This window comes from Diplotaxodon limnothrissa, linkage group LG3 (assembly GCF_057381915.1).
Source record: "Diplotaxodon limnothrissa isolate DT_005_m linkage group LG3, D_limnothrissa_male_GT1.1, whole genome shotgun sequence".
Lineage (NCBI taxonomy): Eukaryota > Metazoa > Chordata > Actinopteri > Cichliformes > Cichlidae > Diplotaxodon > Diplotaxodon limnothrissa.
Genome location: NC_140598.1, coordinates 68829645 through 68847263, shown reverse-complemented (window position 1 = coordinate 68847263; position 17619 = coordinate 68829645). Strand labels below are relative to the sequence as shown.

At 57.3% G+C, this 17619-nt stretch overlaps 1 non-coding gene and 11 pseudogenes across 1 annotated transcript; all 12 read right to left on the bottom strand.

The window, feature by feature from the left end:
- Positions 1–715: 715 nt before the first annotated feature.
- Positions 716–834, bottom strand: LOC146637436 (5S ribosomal RNA; annotated as a pseudogene).
- Positions 835–1810: 976 nt separating this feature from the next.
- On the bottom strand, positions 1811–1929 carry LOC146637435 (5S ribosomal RNA; annotated as a pseudogene).
- Positions 1930–2473: 544 nt separating this feature from the next.
- LOC146637434 (5S ribosomal RNA) lies at positions 2474–2592 on the bottom strand (annotated as a pseudogene).
- A 1689-nt stretch (positions 2593–4281) lies between these two features.
- Positions 4282–4400, bottom strand: LOC146637433 (5S ribosomal RNA; annotated as a pseudogene).
- Positions 4401–6400: 2000 nt separating this feature from the next.
- Positions 6401–6519, bottom strand: LOC146637432 (5S ribosomal RNA; annotated as a pseudogene).
- A 937-nt stretch (positions 6520–7456) lies between these two features.
- On the bottom strand, positions 7457–7575 carry LOC146637431 (5S ribosomal RNA; annotated as a pseudogene).
- Positions 7576–9379: 1804 nt separating this feature from the next.
- LOC146637430 (5S ribosomal RNA) lies at positions 9380–9498 on the bottom strand (annotated as a pseudogene).
- Positions 9499–10042: 544 nt separating this feature from the next.
- On the bottom strand, positions 10043–10161 carry LOC146637429 (5S ribosomal RNA; annotated as a pseudogene).
- A 1689-nt stretch (positions 10162–11850) lies between these two features.
- On the bottom strand, positions 11851–11969 carry LOC146637428 (5S ribosomal RNA; annotated as a pseudogene).
- A 2000-nt stretch (positions 11970–13969) lies between these two features.
- Positions 13970–14088, bottom strand: LOC146637427 (5S ribosomal RNA; annotated as a pseudogene).
- Positions 14089–14908: 820 nt separating this feature from the next.
- Positions 14909–15027, bottom strand: LOC146637426 (5S ribosomal RNA). Its single transcript, XR_014905632.1, has one exon. It is a non-coding gene; the product is annotated as a 5S ribosomal RNA (ribosomal RNA).
- A 2310-nt stretch (positions 15028–17337) lies between these two features.
- On the bottom strand, positions 17338–17456 carry LOC146637425 (5S ribosomal RNA; annotated as a pseudogene).
- Between the last annotated feature and the right edge of the window lie 163 nt (positions 17457–17619).

Below are 17619 nucleotides of genomic sequence, written 5' to 3'. Positions count from 1 at the left end.
GGCCCTGATGTGGTGTAAGTGGCCCCAGCCGGTCACTCAGGCCCTGGTGTGGTGTAGGTGGCATCAGCTAGCAGCACAGGGCCTGGTTTGGTGAAGATGGCCTCGGCCAGAAGCGCAGGGCCTGGTGTGATGTGAGTGGCCTGAGCAAGAGCCACAGGCACTGGTGTGGTGTAAGTCGCCTCAGCCAGCAGCCACAGGCCCTGGTGTGGTGTAAGTCGCCTCAGCCAGAAGCCACAGGCACTGGTGTGGTGTAAGTGGCCTCAGCCAGCAGCAAAAGGGCCCTGGTGTGGTGTAAGTCGCCTCAGCCAGCAGCCACAGGCCCTGGTGGGGTGTAGGTGGCCTCAGCCAGCAGCCACAGGCCCTGGTGTGGTGTAAGTGGCCTCAGCCAGCAGCCACAGGCCCTGGTGTGGTGTAAGTGGCCTGAGCAAGAGCCACAGACCCTGGTGTGGTGTAATTGGCCTCAATAGCAACTAAGGCCCTGGTGTGGTGTAAGTGGCTTCAGCCAGCAGCCACAAGCTCTGGTGTGGTGTAACTGGCCTCAGCCAGCAGCCACAGGCCCTGGTGTGGTGTAGGTGGCATCAGCTAGCAGCACAAGACATTGGAAAAGAGCCAAAAGCAGTGTCGTTAATGTGCCCTCATTAATGGGCAGCTGCTTTTGGTCTTTTAATACACCCCTTCTCTGGATCAAAAGCGGTTCAATGACATGAAAATGAAAGGCTTACAGCACCAGGTATTCCCAGGCAGTCTCCCATCCAAGTACTAACCAAGCCCAGCCCTGCTTAGCTTACGAGATCAGACGAGGTCGGGGGTGCTCAGGGTGGTATGGCCATAAGCTGCTGGCCCCAGCACAATGTCTCAATTTATGGATTCAAGTGATTAGGTGGCAAGTACCTGAAGTTACGAAGACAATCCTATAACCATACCTGCATGTTTGCATAATACCCTAACCCAAAGGCTCAGTTTGGCATTTATCCAACAGCACAGGCCCTGGATTGTTGAAGATGGCCTCAAGAACCAGCACAGGACCTGGTGTGTTTTACATGGCCACAGCAAGCAGCACAGGGCCTGGTATGGTGAAGATGGCCTCAGCAAGCAGCCACAGGCCCTGGTTTGGTGTAAGTGGCCTCAGCCAGCAGCCACAGGCCCTGGTGTGTTGTAAGTGGCCTCAGCCAGCAGCCACAGGCCCTGGTGTGGTCTAAGTGGCCTCAGCCAGTGCCACAGGCCCTGGTGTGGTGTAAGTGGCCTGAGCAAGAGCCACAGGCCCTGGTGTGGTGTAAGTGGCCTCAGCCAGCAGCCACAGGCCCTGGTGTGGTGTAAGTGGCCTAAGCCAGAGCCACAGGCCCTGGTGTGGTGTAAGTGGCCTCAATAGCAAATAAGGCCCTGGTGTGGTGTAAGTGGCCTGAGCAAGAGCCACAGGGCCTGGTTTGGTGAAGATGGCCTCGGCCAGAAGCGCAGGGCCTGGTGTGATGTGAGTGGCCTGAGCAAGAGCCACAGGCCCTGGTGTGGTGTAAGTGGCCTCAATAGCAACTAAGGCCCTGGTGTGGTGTAACTGGCCTCAGCCAGCAGCCACAGGCCCTGGTGTGGTGTAAGTGGCCTCAGCCAGAGCCACAGGCCCTGATGTGGTGTAAGTGGCCCCAGCCGGTCACTTAGGCCCTGGTGTGGTGTAGGTGGCATCAGCTAGCAGCACAAGACATTGGAAAAGAGCCAAAAGCAGTGTCGTTAATGTGCCCTCATTAATGGGCAGCTGCTTTTGGTCTTTTAATACACCCCTTCTCTGGATCAAAAGCGGTTCAATGACATGAAAATGAAAGACTTACAGCACAAGGTATTCCCAGGTAGTCTCCCATCCAAGTACTAACCAAGCCCAGCCCTGCTTAGCTTCCGAGATCAGACGAGGTCGGGCGTGCTCAGAGTGGTATGGCCGTAAGCTGCTGGCCCCAGCACAATGTCTCAATTTATGGATTCAAGTGATTAGGTGGCAAGTACCTGAAGTTACGAAGACAATCCTATAACCATACCTGCATGTTTGCATAATACCCTAACCCAAAGGCTTAGTTTGGCATTTATCCAACAGCACAGGCCCTGGATTGTTGAAGATGGCTCAGGAACCAGCACAGGCCCTGGTGTGGTGTAAGTGGCCTGAGCAAGTGCCACAGGCCCTGGTGTGGTGTAATTGGCCTCAATAGCAACTAAGGCCCTGGTGTGGTGTAGGTGGCCTCAGCCAGCAGCCACAGGCCCTGGTGTGGTGTAAGTGGCCTCAGCCAGCAGCCACAGGCCCTGATGTGGTGTAAGTGGCCCCAGCCGGTCACTCAGGCCCTGGTGTGGTGTAGGTGGCATCAGCTAGCAGCACAAGACATTGGAAAACAGCCAAAAGCAATGTCGTTAATGTGCCCTCATTAATGGGGAGCTGCTTTTGGTCTTTTAATACACCCCTTCTCTGGATCAAAAGCGGTTCAATGACATGAAAATGAAAGGCTTACAGCACCAGGTATTCCCAGGCAGTCTCCCATCCAAGCACTAACCAAGCCCAGCCCTGCTTAGCTTCCGAGATCAGACGAGGTCGGGCGTGCTCAGGGTGGTATGGCCGTAAGCTGCTGGCCCCAGCACAATGTCTCAATTTATGGATTCAAGTGATTAGGTGGCAAGTACCTGAAGTTACGAAGACAATCCTATAACCATACCTGCATGTTTGCATAATACCCTAACCCAAAGGCTCAGTTTGGCATTTATCCAACAGCACAGGCCCTGGATTGTTGAAGATGGCCTCAGGAACCAGCACAGGGCCTGGTGTGTTGTACATGGCCACAGCAAGCAGCACAGGGCCTGGTTTGGTGAAGATGGCCTCGGCCAGAAGCGCAGGGCCTGGTGTGATGTGAGTGGCCTGAGCAAGAGCCACAGGCCCTGGTGTGGTGTAAGTGGCCTCAGCCAGCAGCCACAGGCCCTGGTGTGGTGTAGGTGGCCTCAGCCAGCAGCCACAGGCCCTGGTGTGGTGTAAGTGGCCTGAGCAAGAGCCACAGGCCCTGGTTTGGTGTAAGTGGCCTCAGCCAGCAGCCACAGGCCCTGGTGTGGTGTAAGTGGCCTGAGCAAGAGCCACAGGCCCTGGTTTGGTGTAAGTGGCCTCAGCCAGCAGCCACAGGCCCTGGTGTGTTGTAAGTGGCCTCAGCCAGCAGCCACAGGCCCTGGTGTGGTCTAAGTGGCCTCAGCCAGTGCCACAGGCCCTGGTGTGGTGTAAGTGGCCTGAGCAAGAGCCACAGGCCCTGGTGTGGTGTAAGTGGCCTGAGCAAGTGCCACAGGCCCTGGTGTGGTGTAAGTGGCCTAAGCCAGAGCCACAGGCCCTGGTGTGGTGTAAGTGGCCTCAATAGCAAATAAGGCCCTGGTGTGGTGTAAGTGGCCTGAGCAAGAGCCACAGGGCCTGGTTTGGTGAAGATGGCCTCAGCCAGAAGCGCAGGGCCTGGTGTGATGTGAGTGGCCTGAGCAAGAGCCACAGGCCCTGGTGTGGTGTAAGTGGCCTCAGCCAGCAGCCACAGGCCCTGGTGTGGTGCAAGTCGCCTCAGCCAGAAGCCACAGGCACTGGTGTGGTGTAAGTGGCCTCAGCCAGCAGCAAAAGGGCCCTGGTGTGGTGTAAGTCGCCTCAGCCAGCAGCCACAGGCCCTGGTGTGGTGTAGGTGGCCTCAGCCAGCAGCCACAGGCCCTGGTGTGGTGTAAGTGGCCTCAATAGCAACTAAGGCCCTGGTGTGGTGTAAGTGGCTTCAGCCAGCAGCCACAGGCTCTGGTGTGGTGTAACTGGCCTCAGCCAGCAGCCACAGGCCCTGGTGTGGTGTAAGTGGCCTCAGCCAGAGCCACAGGCCCTGATGTGGTGTAAGTGGCCCCAGCCGGTCACTCAGGCCCTGGTGGGGTGTAGGTGGCCTCAGCCAGCAGCCACAGGCCCTGGTGTGGTGTAAGTGGCCTCAGCCAGCAGCCACAGGCCCTGGTGTGGTGTAAGTGGCCTGAGCAAGAGCCACAGACCCTGGTGTGGTGTAATTGGCCTCAATAGCAACTAAGGCCCTGGTGTGGTGTAAGTGGCTTCAGCCAGCAGCCACAAGCTCTGGTGTGGTGTAACTGGCCTCAGCCAGCAGCCACAGGCCCTGGTGTGGTGTAGGTGGCATCAGCTAGCAGCACAAGACATTGGAAAAGAGCCAAAAGCAGTGTCGTTAATGTGCCCTCATTAATGGGCAGCTGCTTTTGGTCTTTTAATACACCCCTTCTCTGGATCAAAAGCGGTTCAATGACATGAAAATGAAAGGCTTACAGCACCAGGTATTCCCAGGCAGTCTCCCATCCAAGTACTAACCAAGCCCAGCCCTGCTTAGCTTACGAGATCAGACGAGGTCGGGGGTGCTCAGGGTGGTATGGCCATAAGCTGCTGGCCCCAGCACAATGTCTCAATTTATGGATTCAAGTGATTAGGTGGCAAGTACCTGAAGTTACGAAGACAATCCTATAACCATACCTGCATGTTTGCATAATACCCTAACCCAAAGGCTCAGTTTGGCATTTATCCAACAGCACAGGCCCTGGATTGTTGAAGATGGCCTCAAGAACCAGCACAGGACCTGGTGTGTTTTACATGGCCACAGCAAGCAGCACAGGGCCTGGTATGGTGAAGATGGCCTCAGCAAGCAGCCACAGGCCCTGGTTTGGTGTAAGTGGCCTCAGCCAGCAGCCACAGGCCCTGGTGTGTTGTAAGTGGCCTCAGCCAGCAGCCACAGGCCCTGGTGTGGTCTAAGTGGCCTCAGCCAGTGCCACAGGCCCTGGTGTGGTGTAAGTGGCCTGAGCAAGAGCCACAGGCCCTGGTGTGGTGTAAGTGGCCTCAGCCAGCAGCCACAGGCCCTGGTGTGGTGTAAGTGGCCTAAGCCAGAGCCACAGGCCCTGGTGTGGTGTAAGTGGCCTCAATAGCAAATAAGGCCCTGGTGTGGTGTAAGTGGCCTGAGCAAGAGCCACAGGGCCTTGTTTGGTGAAGATGGCCTCGGCCAGAAGCGCAGGGCCTGGTGTGATGTGAGTGGCCTGAGCAAGAGCCACAGGCCCTGGTGTGGTGTAAGTGGCCTCAGCCAGCAGCCACAGGCCCTGGTGTGGTGTAAGTCGCCTCAGCCAGAAGCCACAGGCACTGGTGTGGTGTAAGTGGCCTCAGGAACCAGCACAGGGCCTGGTGTGTTGTACATGGCCACAGCTAGCAGCAGAGGGCCAGGTTTGGTGAAGATGGCCTCGGCCAGAAGCGCAGGGCCTGGTGTGGTGTAAGTCGCCTCAGCCAGAAGCCACAGGCACTGGTGTGGTGTAAGTGGCCTCAGCCAGCAGCAAAAGGGCCCTGGTGTGGTGTAAGTCGCCTCAGCCAGCAGCCACAGGCCCTGGTGGGGTGTAGGTGGCCTCAGCCAGCAGCCACAGGCCCTGGTGTGGTGTAAGTGGCCTCAGCCAGTGCCACAGGCCCTGGTGTGGTGTAAGTGGCCTGAGCAAGAGCCACAGACCCTGGTGTGGTGTAATTGGCCTCAATAGCAACTAATGCCCTGGTGTGGTGTAGGTGGCCTCAGCCAGCAGCCACAGGCCCTGGTGTGGTGTAAGTGGCCTCAGCCAGCAGCCACAGGCCCTGGTGTGGTGTAAGTGGCCTCAGCCAGAGCCACAGGCCCTGATGTGGTGTAAGTTGCCCCAGCCGGTCACTCAGGCCCTTGTGTGGTGTAGGTTGCATCAGCCAGAAGCCACAGGCACTGGTGTGGTGTAAGTGGCCTCAGGAACCAGCACAGGGCCTGGTGTGTTGTACATGGCCACAGCTAGCAGCAGAGGGCCAGGTTTGGTGAAGATGGCCTCGGCCAGAAGCGCAGGGCCTGGTGTGATGTGAGTGGCCTGAGCAAGAGCCACAGGCCCTGGTGTGGTGTAAGTGGCCTCAATAGCAACTAAGGCCCTGGTGTGGTGTAAGTGGCCTCAGCCAGCAGCCACAGGCCCTGGTGTGGTGTAAGTGGCCTCAGCCAGTGCCACAGGCCCTGGTGTGGTGTAAGTGGCCTGAGCAAGAGCCACAGACCCTGGTGTGGTGTAATTGGCCTCAATAGCAACTAATGCCCTGGTGTGGTGTAGGTGGCCTCAGCCAGCAGCCACAGGCCCTGGTGTGGTGTAAGTGGCCTCAGCCAGCAGCCACAGGCCCTGGTGTGGTGTAAGTGGCCTCAGCCAGAGCCACAGGCCCTGATGTGGTGTAAGTGGCCCCAGCCGGTCACTCAGGCCCTTGTGTGGTGTAGGTTGCATCAGCTAGCAGCACAAGACATTGGAAAAGAGCCAAAAGCAATGTCGTTAATGTGCCCTCATTAATGGGCAGATGCTTTTGGTCTTTTAATACACCCCTTCTCTGGATCAAAAGCGGTTCAATGACATGAAAATGAAAGGCTTAAAGCACCAGGTATTCCCAGGCAGTCTCCCATCCAAGTACTAACCAAGCCCAGCCCTGCTTAGCTTCCGAGATCAGACGAGGTCGGGCGTGCTCAGGGTGGTATGGCCGTAAGCTGCTGGCCCCAGCACAATGTCTCAATTTATGGATTCAAGTGATGAGGTGGCAAGTACCTGAAGTTACGAAGACAATCCTATAACCATACCTGCATGTTTGCATAATACCCTAACCCAAAGGCTCAGTTTGGCATTTATCCAACAGCACAGGCCCTGGATTGTTGAAGATGGCCTCAGGAACCAGCACAGGGCCTGGTGTGTTGTACATGGCCACAGCAAGCAGCACAGGGCCTGGTTTGGTGAAGATGGCCTCGGCCAGAAGCACAGGGCCTGGTGTGATATGAGTGGCCTGAGCAAGAGCCACAGGCCCTGGTGTGTTGTAAGTGGCCTCAGCCAGCAGCCACAGGCCCTGGTGTGGTGTAGGTGGCCTCAGCCAGCAGCCACAGGCCCTTGTGTGGTGTAAGTGGCCTCAGCCAGCAGCCACAGGCCCTGGTGTGGTGTAAGTGGCCTCAGCCAGTGCCACAGGCCCTGGTGTGGTGTAAGTGGCCTGAGCAAGAGCCACAGACCCTGGTGTGGTGTAATTGGCCTCAATAGCAACTAAGGCCCTGGTGTGGTGTAGGTGGCCTCAGCCAGCAGCCACAGGCCCTGGTGTGGTGTAAGTGGCCTCAGCCAGTGCCACAGGCCCTGGTGTGGTGTAAGTGGCCTGAGCAAGAGCCACAGACCCTGGTGTGGTGTAATTGGCCTCAATAGCAACTAAGGCCCTGGTGTGGTGTAAGTGGCTTCAGCCAGCAGCCACAAGCTCTGGTGTGGTGTAAGTGGCCCCAGCCGGTCACTCAGGCCCTGGTGTGGTGTAGGTGGCATCAGCTAGCAGCACAAGACATTGGAAAAGAGCCAAAAGCAGTGTCGTTAATGTGCCCTCATTAATGGGCAGCTGCTTTTGGTCTTTTAATACACCCCTTCTCTGGATCAAAAGCGGTTCAATGACATGAAAATGAAAGGCTTACAGCACCAGGTATTCCCAGGCAGTCTCCCATCCAAGTACTAACCAAGCCCAGCCCTGCTTAGCTTACGAGATCAGACGAGGTCGGGGGTGCTCAGGGTGGTATGGCCATAAGCTGCTGGCCCCAGCACAATGTCTCAATTTATGGATTCAAGTGATTAGGTGGCAAGTACCTGAAGTTACGAAGACAATCCTATAACCATACCTGCATGTTTGCATAATACCCTAACCCAAAGGCTCAGTTTGGCATTTATCCAACAGCACAGGCCCTGGATTGTTGAAGATGGCCTCAAGAACCAGCACAGGACCTGGTGTGTTTTACATGGCCACAGCAAGCAGCACAGGGCCTGGTATGGTGAAGATGGCCTCAGCAAGCAGCCACAGGCCCTGGTTTGGTGTAAGTGGCCTCAGCCAGCAGCCACAGGCCCTGGTGTGTTGTAAGTGGCCTCAGCCAGCAGCCACAGGCCCTGGTGTGGTCTAAGTGGCCTCAGCCAGTGCCACAGGCCCTGGTGTGGTGTAAGTGGCCTGAGCAAGAGCCACAGGCCCTGGTGTGGTGTAAGTGGCCTCAGCCAGCAGCCACAGGCCCTGGTGTGGTGTAAGTGGCCTAAGCCAGAGCCACAGGCCCTGGTGTGGTGTAAGTGGCCTCAATAGCAAATAAGGCCCTGGTGTGGTGTAAGTGGCCTGAGCAAGAGCCACAGGGCCTGGTTTGGTGAAGATGGCCTCGGCCAGAAGCGCAGGGCCTGGTGTGATGTGAGTGGCCTGAGCAAGAGCCACAGGCCCTGGTGTGGTGTAAGTGGCCTCAGCCAGCAGCCACAGGCCCTGGTGTGGTGTAAGTCGCCTCAGCCAGAAGCCACAGGCACTGGTGTGGTGTAAGTGGCCTCAGGAACCAGCACAGGGCCTGGCGTGTTGTACATGGCCACAGCTAGCAGCAGAGGGCCAGGTTTGGTGAAGATGGCCTCGGCCAGAAGCGCAGGGCCTGGTGTGGTGTAAGTCGCCTCAGCCAGAAGCCACAGGCACTGGTGTGGTGTAAGTGGCCTCAGCCAGCAGCAAAAGGGCCCTGGTGTGGTGTAAGTCGCCTCAGCCAGCAGCCACAGGCCCTGGTGGGGTGTAGGTGGCCTCAGCCAGCAGCCACAGGCCCTGGTGTGGTGTAAGTGGCCTCAGCCAGTGCCACAGGCCCTGGTGTGGTGTAAGTGGCCTGAGCAAGAGCCACAGACCCTGGTGTGGTGTAATTGGCCTCAATAGCAACTAATGCCCTGGTGTGGTGTAGGTGGCCTCAGCCAGCAGCCACAGGCCCTGGTGTGGTGTAAGTGGCCTCAGCCAGCAGCCACAGGCCCTGGTGTGGTGTAAGTGGCCTCAGCCAGAGCCACAGGCCCTGATGTGGTGTAAGTTGCCCCAGCCGGTCACTCAGGCCCTTGTGTGGTGTAGGTTGCATCAGCCAGAAGCCACAGGCACTGGTGTGGTGGAAGTGGCCTCAGGAACCAGCACAGGGCCTGGTGTGTTGTACATGGCCACAGCTAGCAGCAGAGGGCCAGGTTTGGTGAAGATGGCCTCGGCCAGAAGCGCAGGGCCTGGTGTGATGTGAGTGGCCTGAGCAAGAGCCACAGGCCCTGGTGTGGTGTAAGTGGCCTCAATAGCAACTAAGGCCCTGGTGTGGTGTAACTGGCCTCAGCCAGCAGCCACAGGCCCTGGTGTGGTGTAAGTGGCCTCAGCCAGAGCCACAGGCCCTGATGTGGTGTAAGTGGCCCCAGCCGGTCACTTAGGCCCTGGTGTGGTGTAGGTGGCATCAGCTAGCAGCACAAGACATTGGAAAAGAGCCAAAAGCAGTGTCGTTAATGTGCCCTCATTAATGGGCAGCTGCTTTTGGTCTTTTAATACACCCCTTCTCTGGATCAAAAGCGGTTCAATGACATGAAAATGAAAGACTTACAGCACAAGGTATTCCCAGGTAGTCTCCCATCCAAGTACTAACCAAGCCCAGCCCTGCTTAGCTTCCGAGATCAGACGAGGTCGGGCGTGCTCAGAGTGGTATGGCCGTAAGCTGCTGGCCCCAGCACAATGTCTCAATTTATGGATTCAAGTGATTAGGTGGCAAGTACCTGAAGTTACGAAGACAATCCTATAACCATACCTGCATGTTTGCATAATACCCTAACCCAAAGGCTTAGTTTGGCATTTATCCAACAGCACAGGCCCTGGATTGTTGAAGATGGCTCAGGAACCAGCACAGGCCCTGGTGTGGTGTAAGTGGCCTGAGCAAGTGCCACAGGCCCTGGTGTGGTGTAATTGGCCTCAATAGCAACTAAGGCCCTGGTGTGGTGTAGGTGGCCTCAGCCAGCAGCCACAGGCCCTGGTGTGGTGTAAGTGGCCTCAGCCAGCAGCCACAGGCCCTGATGTGGTGTAAGTGGCCCCAGCCGGTCACTCAGGCCCTGGTGTGGTGTAGGTGGCATCAGCTAGCAGCACAAGACATTGGAAAACAGCCAAAAGCAATGTCGTTAATGTGCCCTCATTAATGGGGAGCTGCTTTTGGTCTTTTAATACACCCCTTCTCTGGATCAAAAGCGGTTCAATGACATGAAAATGAAAGGCTTACAGCACCAGGTATTCCCAGGCAGTCTCCCATCCAAGCACTAACCAAGCCCAGCCCTGCTTAGCTTCCGAGATCAGACGAGGTCGGGCGTGCTCAGGGTGGTATGGCCGTAAGCTGCTGGCCCCAGCACAATGTCTCAATTTATGGATTCAAGTGATTAGGTGGCAAGTACCTGAAGTTACGAAGACAATCCTATAACCATACCTGCATGTTTGCATAATACCCTAACCCAAAGGCTCAGTTTGGCATTTATCCAACAGCACAGGCCCTGGATTGTTGAAGATGGCCTCAGGAACCAGCACAGGGCCTGGTGTGTTGTACATGGCCACAGCAAGCAGCACAGGGCCTGGTTTGGTGAAGATGGCCTCGGCCAGAAGCGCAGGGCCTGGTGTGATGTGAGTGGCCTGAGCAAGAGCCACAGGCCCTGGTGTGGTGTAAGTGGCCTCAGCCAGCAGCCACAGGCCCTGGTGTGGTGTAGGTGGCCTCAGCCAGCAGCCACAGGCCCTGGTGTGGTGTAAGTGGCCTGAGCAAGAGCCACAGGCCCTGGTTTGGTGTAAGTGGCCTCAGCCAGCAGCCACAGGCCCTGGTGTGGTGTAAGTGGCCTGAGCAAGAGCCACAGGCCCTGGTTTGGTGTAAGTGGCCTCAGCCAGCAGCCACAGGCCCTGGTGTGTTGTAAGTGGCCTCAGCCAGCAGCCACAGGCCCTGGTGTGGTCTAAGTGGCCTCAGCCAGTGCCACAGGCCCTGGTGTGGTGTAAGTGGCCTGAGCAAGAGCCACAGGCCCTGGTGTGGTGTAAGTGGCCTGAGCAAGTGCCACAGGCCCTGGTGTGGTGTAAGTGGCCTAAGCCAGAGCCACAGGCCCTGGTGTGGTGTAAGTGGCCTCAATAGCAAATAAGGCCCTGGTGTGGTGTAAGTGGCCTGAGCAAGAGCCACAGGGCCTGGTTTGGTGAAGATGGCCTCAGCCAGAAGCGCAGGGCCTGGTGTGATGTGAGTGGCCTGAGCAAGAGCCACAGGCCCTGGTGTGGTGTAAGTGGCCTCAGCCAGCAGCCACAGGCCCTGGTGTGGTGCAAGTCGCCTCAGCCAGAAGCCACAGGCACTGGTGTGGTGTAAGTGGCCTCAGCCAGCAGCAAAAGGGCCCTGGTGTGGTGTAAGTCGCCTCAGCCAGCAGCCACAGGCCCTGGTGTGGTGTAGGTGGCCTCAGCCAGCAGCCACAGGCCCTGGTGTGGTGTAAGTGGCCTCAATAGCAACTAAGGCCCTGGTGTGGTGTAAGTGGCTTCAGCCAGCAGCCACAGGCTCTGGTGTGGTGTAACTGGCCTCAGCCAGCAGCCACAGGCCCTGGTGTGGTGTAAGTGGCCTCAGCCAGAGCCACAGGCCCTGATGTGGTGTAAGTGGCCCCAGCCGGTCACTCAGGCCCTGGTGGGGTGTAGGTGGCCTCAGCCAGCAGCCACAGGCCCTGGTGTGGTGTAAGTGGCCTCAGCCAGCAGCCACAGGCCCTGGTGTGGTGTAAGTGGCCTGAGCAAGAGCCACAGACCCTGGTGTGGTGTAATTGGCCTCAATAGCAACTAAGGCCCTGGTGTGGTGTAAGTGGCTTCAGCCAGCAGCCACAAGCTCTGGTGTGGTGTAACTGGCCTCAGCCAGCAGCCACAGGCCCTGGTGTGGTGTAGGTGGCATCAGCTAGCAGCACAAGACATTGGAAAAGAGCCAAAAGCAGTGTCGTTAATGTGCCCTCATTAATGGGCAGCTGCTTTTGGTCTTTTAATACACCCCTTCTCTGGATCAAAAGCGGTTCAATGACATGAAAATGAAAGGCTTACAGCACCAGGTATTCCCAGGCAGTCTCCCATCCAAGTACTAACCAAGCCCAGCCCTGCTTAGCTTACGAGATCAGACGAGGTCGGGGGTGCTCAGGGTGGTATGGCCATAAGCTGCTGGCCCCAGCACAATGTCTCAATTTATGGATTCAAGTGATTAGGTGGCAAGTACCTGAAGTTACGAAGACAATCCTATAACCATACCTGCATGTTTGCATAATACCCTAACCCAAAGGCTCAGTTTGGCATTTATCCAACAGCACAGGCCCTGGATTGTTGAAGATGGCCTCAAGAACCAGCACAGGACCTGGTGTGTTTTACATGGCCACAGCAAGCAGCACAGGGCCTGGTATGGTGAAGATGGCCTCAGCAAGCAGCCACAGGCCCTGGTTTGGTGTAAGTGGCCTCAGCCAGCAGCCACAGGCCCTGGTGTGTTGTAAGTGGCCTCAGCCAGCAGCCACAGGCCCTGGTGTGGTCTAAGTGGCCTCAGCCAGTGCCACAGGCCCTGGTGTGGTGTAAGTGGCCTGAGCAAGAGCCACAGGCCCTGGTGTGGTGTAAGTGGCCTCAGCCAGCAGCCACAGGCCCTGGTGTGGTGTAAGTGGCCTAAGCCAGAGCCACAGGCCCTGGTGTGGTGTAAGTGGCCTCAATAGCAAATAAGGCCCTGGTGTGGTGTAAGTGGCCTGAGCAAGAGCCACAGGGCCTTGTTTGGTGAAGATGGCCTCGGCCAGAAGCGCAGGGCCTGGTGTGATGTGAGTGGCCTGAGCAAGAGCCACAGGCCCTGGTGTGGTGTAAGTGGCCTCAGCCAGCAGCCACAGGCCCTGGTGTGGTGTAAGTCGCCTCAGCCAGAAGCCACAGGCACTGGTGTGGTGTAAGTGGCCTCAGGAACCAGCACAGGGCCTGGTGTGTTGTACATGGCCACAGCTAGCAGCAGAGGGCCAGGTTTGGTGAAGATGGCCTCGGCCAGAAGCGCAGGGCCTGGTGTGGTGTAAGTCGCCTCAGCCAGAAGCCACAGGCACTGGTGTGGTGTAAGTGGCCTCAGCCAGCAGCAAAAGGGCCCTGGTGTGGTGTAAGTCGCCTCAGCCAGCAGCCACAGGCCCTGGTGGGGTGTAGGTGGCCTCAGCCAGCAGCCACAGGCCCTGGTGTGGTGTAAGTGGCCTCAGCCAGTGCCACAGGCCCTGGTGTGGTGTAAGTGGCCTGAGCAAGAGCCACAGACCCTGGTGTGGTGTAATTGGCCTCAATAGCAACTAATGCCCTGGTGTGGTGTAGGTGGCCTCAGCCAGCAGCCACAGGCCCTGGTGTGGTGTAAGTGGCCTCAGCCAGCAGCCACAGGCCCTGGTGTGGTGTAAGTGGCCTCAGCCAGAGCCACAGGCCCTGATGTGGTGTAAGTTGCCCCAGCCGGTCACTCAGGCCCTTGTGTGGTGTAGGTTGCATCAGCCAGAAGCCACAGGCACTGGTGTGGTGTAAGTGGCCTCAGGAACCAGCACAGGGCCTGGTGTGTTGTACATGGCCACAGCTAGCAGCAGAGGGCCAGGTTTGGTGAAGATGGCCTCGGCCAGAAGCGCAGGGCCTGGTGTGATGTGAGTGGCCTGAGCAAGAGCCACAGGCCCTGGTGTGGTGTAAGTGGCCTCAATAGCAACTAAGGCCCTGGTGTGGTGTAAGTGGCCTCAGCCAGCAGCCACAGGCCCTGGTGTGGTGTAAGTGGCCTCAGCCAGTGCCACAGGCCCTGGTGTGGTGTAAGTGGCCTGAGCAAGAGCCACAGACCCTGGTGTGGTGTAATTGGCCTCAATAGCAACTAATGCCCTGGTGTGGTGTAGGTGGCCTCAGCCAGCAGCCACAGGCCCTGGTGTGGTGTAAGTGGCCTCAGCCAGCAGCCACAGGCCCTGGTGTGGTGTAAGTGGCCTCAGCCAGAGCCACAGGCCCTGATGTGGTGTAAGTGGCCCCAGCCGGTCACTCAGGCCCTTGTGTGGTGTAGGTTGCATCAGCTAGCAGCACAAGACATTGGAAAAGAGCCAAAAGCAATGTCGTTAATGTGCCCTCATTAATGGGCAGATGCTTTTGGTCTTTTAATACACCCCTTCTCTGGATCAAAAGCGGTTCAATGACATGAAAATGAAAGGCTTAAAGCACCAGGTATTCCCAGGCAGTCTCCCATCCAAGTACTAACCAAGCCCAGCCCTGCTTAGCTTCCGAGATCAGACGAGGTCGGGCGTGCTCAGGGTGGTATGGCCGTAAGCTGCTGGCCCCAGCACAATGTCTCAATTTATGGATTCAAGTGATGAGGTGGCAAGTACCTGAAGTTACGAAGACAATCCTATAACCATACCTGCATGTTTGCATAATACCCTAACCCAAAGGCTCAGTTTGGCATTTATCCAACAGCACAGGCCCTGGATTGTTGAAGATGGCCTCAGGAACCAGCACAGGGCCTGGTGTGTTGTACATGGCCACAGCAAGCAGCACAGGGCCTGGTTTGGTGAAGATGGCCTCGGCCAGAAGCACAGGGCCTGGTGTGATATGAGTGGCCTGAGCAAGAGCCACAGGCCCTGGTGTGTTGTAAGTGGCCTCAGCCAGCAGCCACAGGCCCTGGTGTGGTGTAGGTGGCCTCAGCCAGCAGCCACAGGCCCTTGTGTGGTGTAAGTGGCCTCAGCCAGCAGCCACAGGCCCTGGTGTGGTGTAAGTGGCCTCAGCCAGTGCCACAGGCCCTGGTGTGGTGTAAGTGGCCTGAGCAAGAGCCACAGACCCTGGTGTGGTGTAATTGGCCTCAATAGCAACTAAGGCCCTGGTGTGGTGTAGGTGGCCTCAGCCAGCAGCCACAGGCCCTGGTGTGGTGTAAGTGGCCTCAGCCAGAGCCACAGGCCCTGATGTGGTGTAAGTGGCCCCAGCCGGTCACTCAGGCCCTGGTGTGGTGTAGGTGGCATCAGCTAGCAGCACAAGACATTGGAAAAGAGCCAAAAGCAGTGTCGTTAATGTGCCCTCATTAATGGGCAGCTGCTTTTGGTCTTTTAATACACCCCTTCTCTGGATCAAAAGCGGTTCAATGACATGAAAATGAAAGACTTACAGCACCAGGTATTCCCAGGCAGTCTCCCATCCAAGTACTAACCAAGCCCAGCCCTGCTTAGCTTCCGAGATCAGACGAGGTCGGGCGTGCTCAGAGTGGTATGGCCGTAAGCTGCTGGCCCCAGCACAATGTCTCAATTTATGGATTCAAGTGATTAGGTGGCAAGTACCTGAAGTTACAAAGACAATCCTATAACCATACCTGCATGTTTGCATAATACCCTAACCCAAAGGCTTAGTTTGGCATTTATCCAACAGCACAGGCCCTGGATTGTTGAAGATGGCCTCAGGAACCAGCACAGGGCCTGGTGTGTTGTACATGGCCACAGCAAGCAGCACAGGGCCTGGTTTGGTGAAGATGGCCTCGGCCAGAAGCACAGGGCCTGGTGTGATATGAGTGGCCTGAGCAAGAGCCACAGGCCCTGGTGTGTTGTAAGTGGCCTCAGCCAGCAGCCACAGGCCCTGGTGTGGTGTAGGTGGCCTCAGCCAGCAGCCACAGGCCCTTGTGTGGTGTAAGTGGCCTCAGCCAGCAGCCACAGGCCCTGGTGTGGTGTAAGTGGCCTCAGCCAGTGCCACAGGCCCTGGTGTGGTGTAAGTGGCCTGAGCAAGAGCCACAGACCCTGGTGTGGTGTAATTGGCCTCAATAGCAACTAAGGCCCTGGTGTGGTGTAGGTGGCCTCAGCCAGAGCCACAGGCCCTGATGTGGTGTAAGTGGCCCCAGCCGGTCACTCAGGCCCTGGTGTGGTGTAAGTGGCCTGAGCAAGAGCCACAGACCCTGGTGTGGTGTAATTGGCCTCAATAGCAACTAAGGCCCTGGTGTGGTGTAGGTGGCCTCAGCCAGAGCCACAGGCCCTGGTGTGGTGTAAGTGGCCTCAGCCAGTGCCACAGGCCCTGGTGTGGTGTAAGTGGCCTGAGCAAGAGCCACAGACCCTGGTGTGGTGTAATTGGCCTCAATAGCAACTAAGGCCCTGGTGTGGTGTAAGTGGCCTGAGCAAGAGCCACAGGCCCTGGTTTGGTGTAAGTGGCCTCAGCCAGCAGCCACAGGCCCTGGTGTGGTGTAAGTGGCCTGAGCAAGAGCCACAGGCCCTGGTTTGGTGTAAGTGGCCTCAGCCAGCAGCCACAGGCCCTGGTGTGTTGTAAGTGGCCTCAGCCAGCAGCCACAGGCCCTGGTGTGGTCTAAGTGGCCTCAGCCAGTGCCACAGGCCCTGGTGTGGTGTAAGTGGCCTGAGCAAGAGCCACAGGCCCTGGTGTGGTGTAAGTGGCCTGAGCAAGTGCCACAGGCCCTGGTGTGGTGTAAGTGGCCTAAGCCAGAGCCACAGGCCCTGGTGTGGTGTAAGTGGCCTCAATAGCAAATAAGGCCCTGGTGTGGTGTAAGTGGCCTGAGCAAGAGCCACAGGGCCTGGTTTGGTGAAGATGGCCTCAGCCAGAAGCGCAGGGCCTGGTGTGATGTGAGTGGCCTGAGCAAGAGCCACAGGCCCTGGTGTGGTGTAAGTGGCCTCAATAGCAAATAAGGCCCTGGTGTGGTGTAAGTGGCCTGAGCAAGAGCCACAGGGCCTGGTTTGGTGAAGATGGCCTCAGCCAGAAGCGCAGGGCCTGGTGTGATGTGAGTGGCCTGAGCAAGAGCCACAGGCCCTGGTGTGGTGTAAGTGGCCTCAGCCAGCAGCCACAGGCCCTGGTGTGGTGCAAGTCGCCTCAGCCAGAAGCCACAGGCACTGGTGTGGTGTAAGTGGCCTCAGCCAGCAGCAAAAGGGCCCTGGTGTGGTGTAAGTCGCCTCAGCCAGCAGCCACAGGCCCTGGTGTGGTGTAGGTGGCCTCAGCCAGCAGCCACAGGCCCTGGTGTGGTGTAAGTGGCCTCAATAGCAACTAAGGCCCTGGTGTGGTGTAAGTGGCTTCAGCCAGCAGCCACAGGCTCTGGTGTGGTGTAACTGGCCTCAGCCAGCAGCCACAGGCCCTGGTGTGGTGTAAGTGGCCTCAGCCAGAGCCACAGGCCCTGATGTGGTGTAAGTGGCCCCAGCCGGTCACTCAGGCCCTGGTGGGGTGTAGGTGGCCTCAGCCAGCAGCCACAGGCCCTGGTGTGGTGTAAGTGGCCTCAGCCAGCAGCCACAGGCCCTGGTGTGGTGTAAGTGGCCTGAGCAAGAGCCACAGACCCTGGTGTGGTGTAATTGGCCTCAATAGCAACTAAGGCCCTGGTGTGGTGTAAGTGGCTTCAGCCAGCAGCCACAAGCTCTGGTGTGGTGTAACTGGCCTCAGCCAGCAGCCACAGGCCCTGGTGTGGTGTAGGTGGCATCAGCTAGCAGCACAAGACATTGGAAAAGAGCCAAAAGCAGTGTCGTTAATGTGCCCTCATTAATGGGCAGCTGCTTTTGGTCTTTTAATACACCCCTTCTCTGGATCAAAAGCGGTTCAATGACATGAAAATGAAAGGCTTACAGCACCAGGTATTCCCAGGCAGTCTCCCATCCAAGTACTAACCAAGCCCAGCCCTGCTTAGCTTACGAGATCAGACGAGGTCGGGGGTGCTCAGGGTGGTATGGCCATAAGCTGCTGGCCCCAGCACAATGTCTCAATTTATGGATTCAAGTGATTAGGTGGCAAGTACCTGAAGTTACGAAGACAATCCTATAACCATACCTGCATGTTTGCATAATACCCTAACCCAAAGGCTCAGTTTGGCATTTATCCAACAGCACAGGCCCTGGATTGTT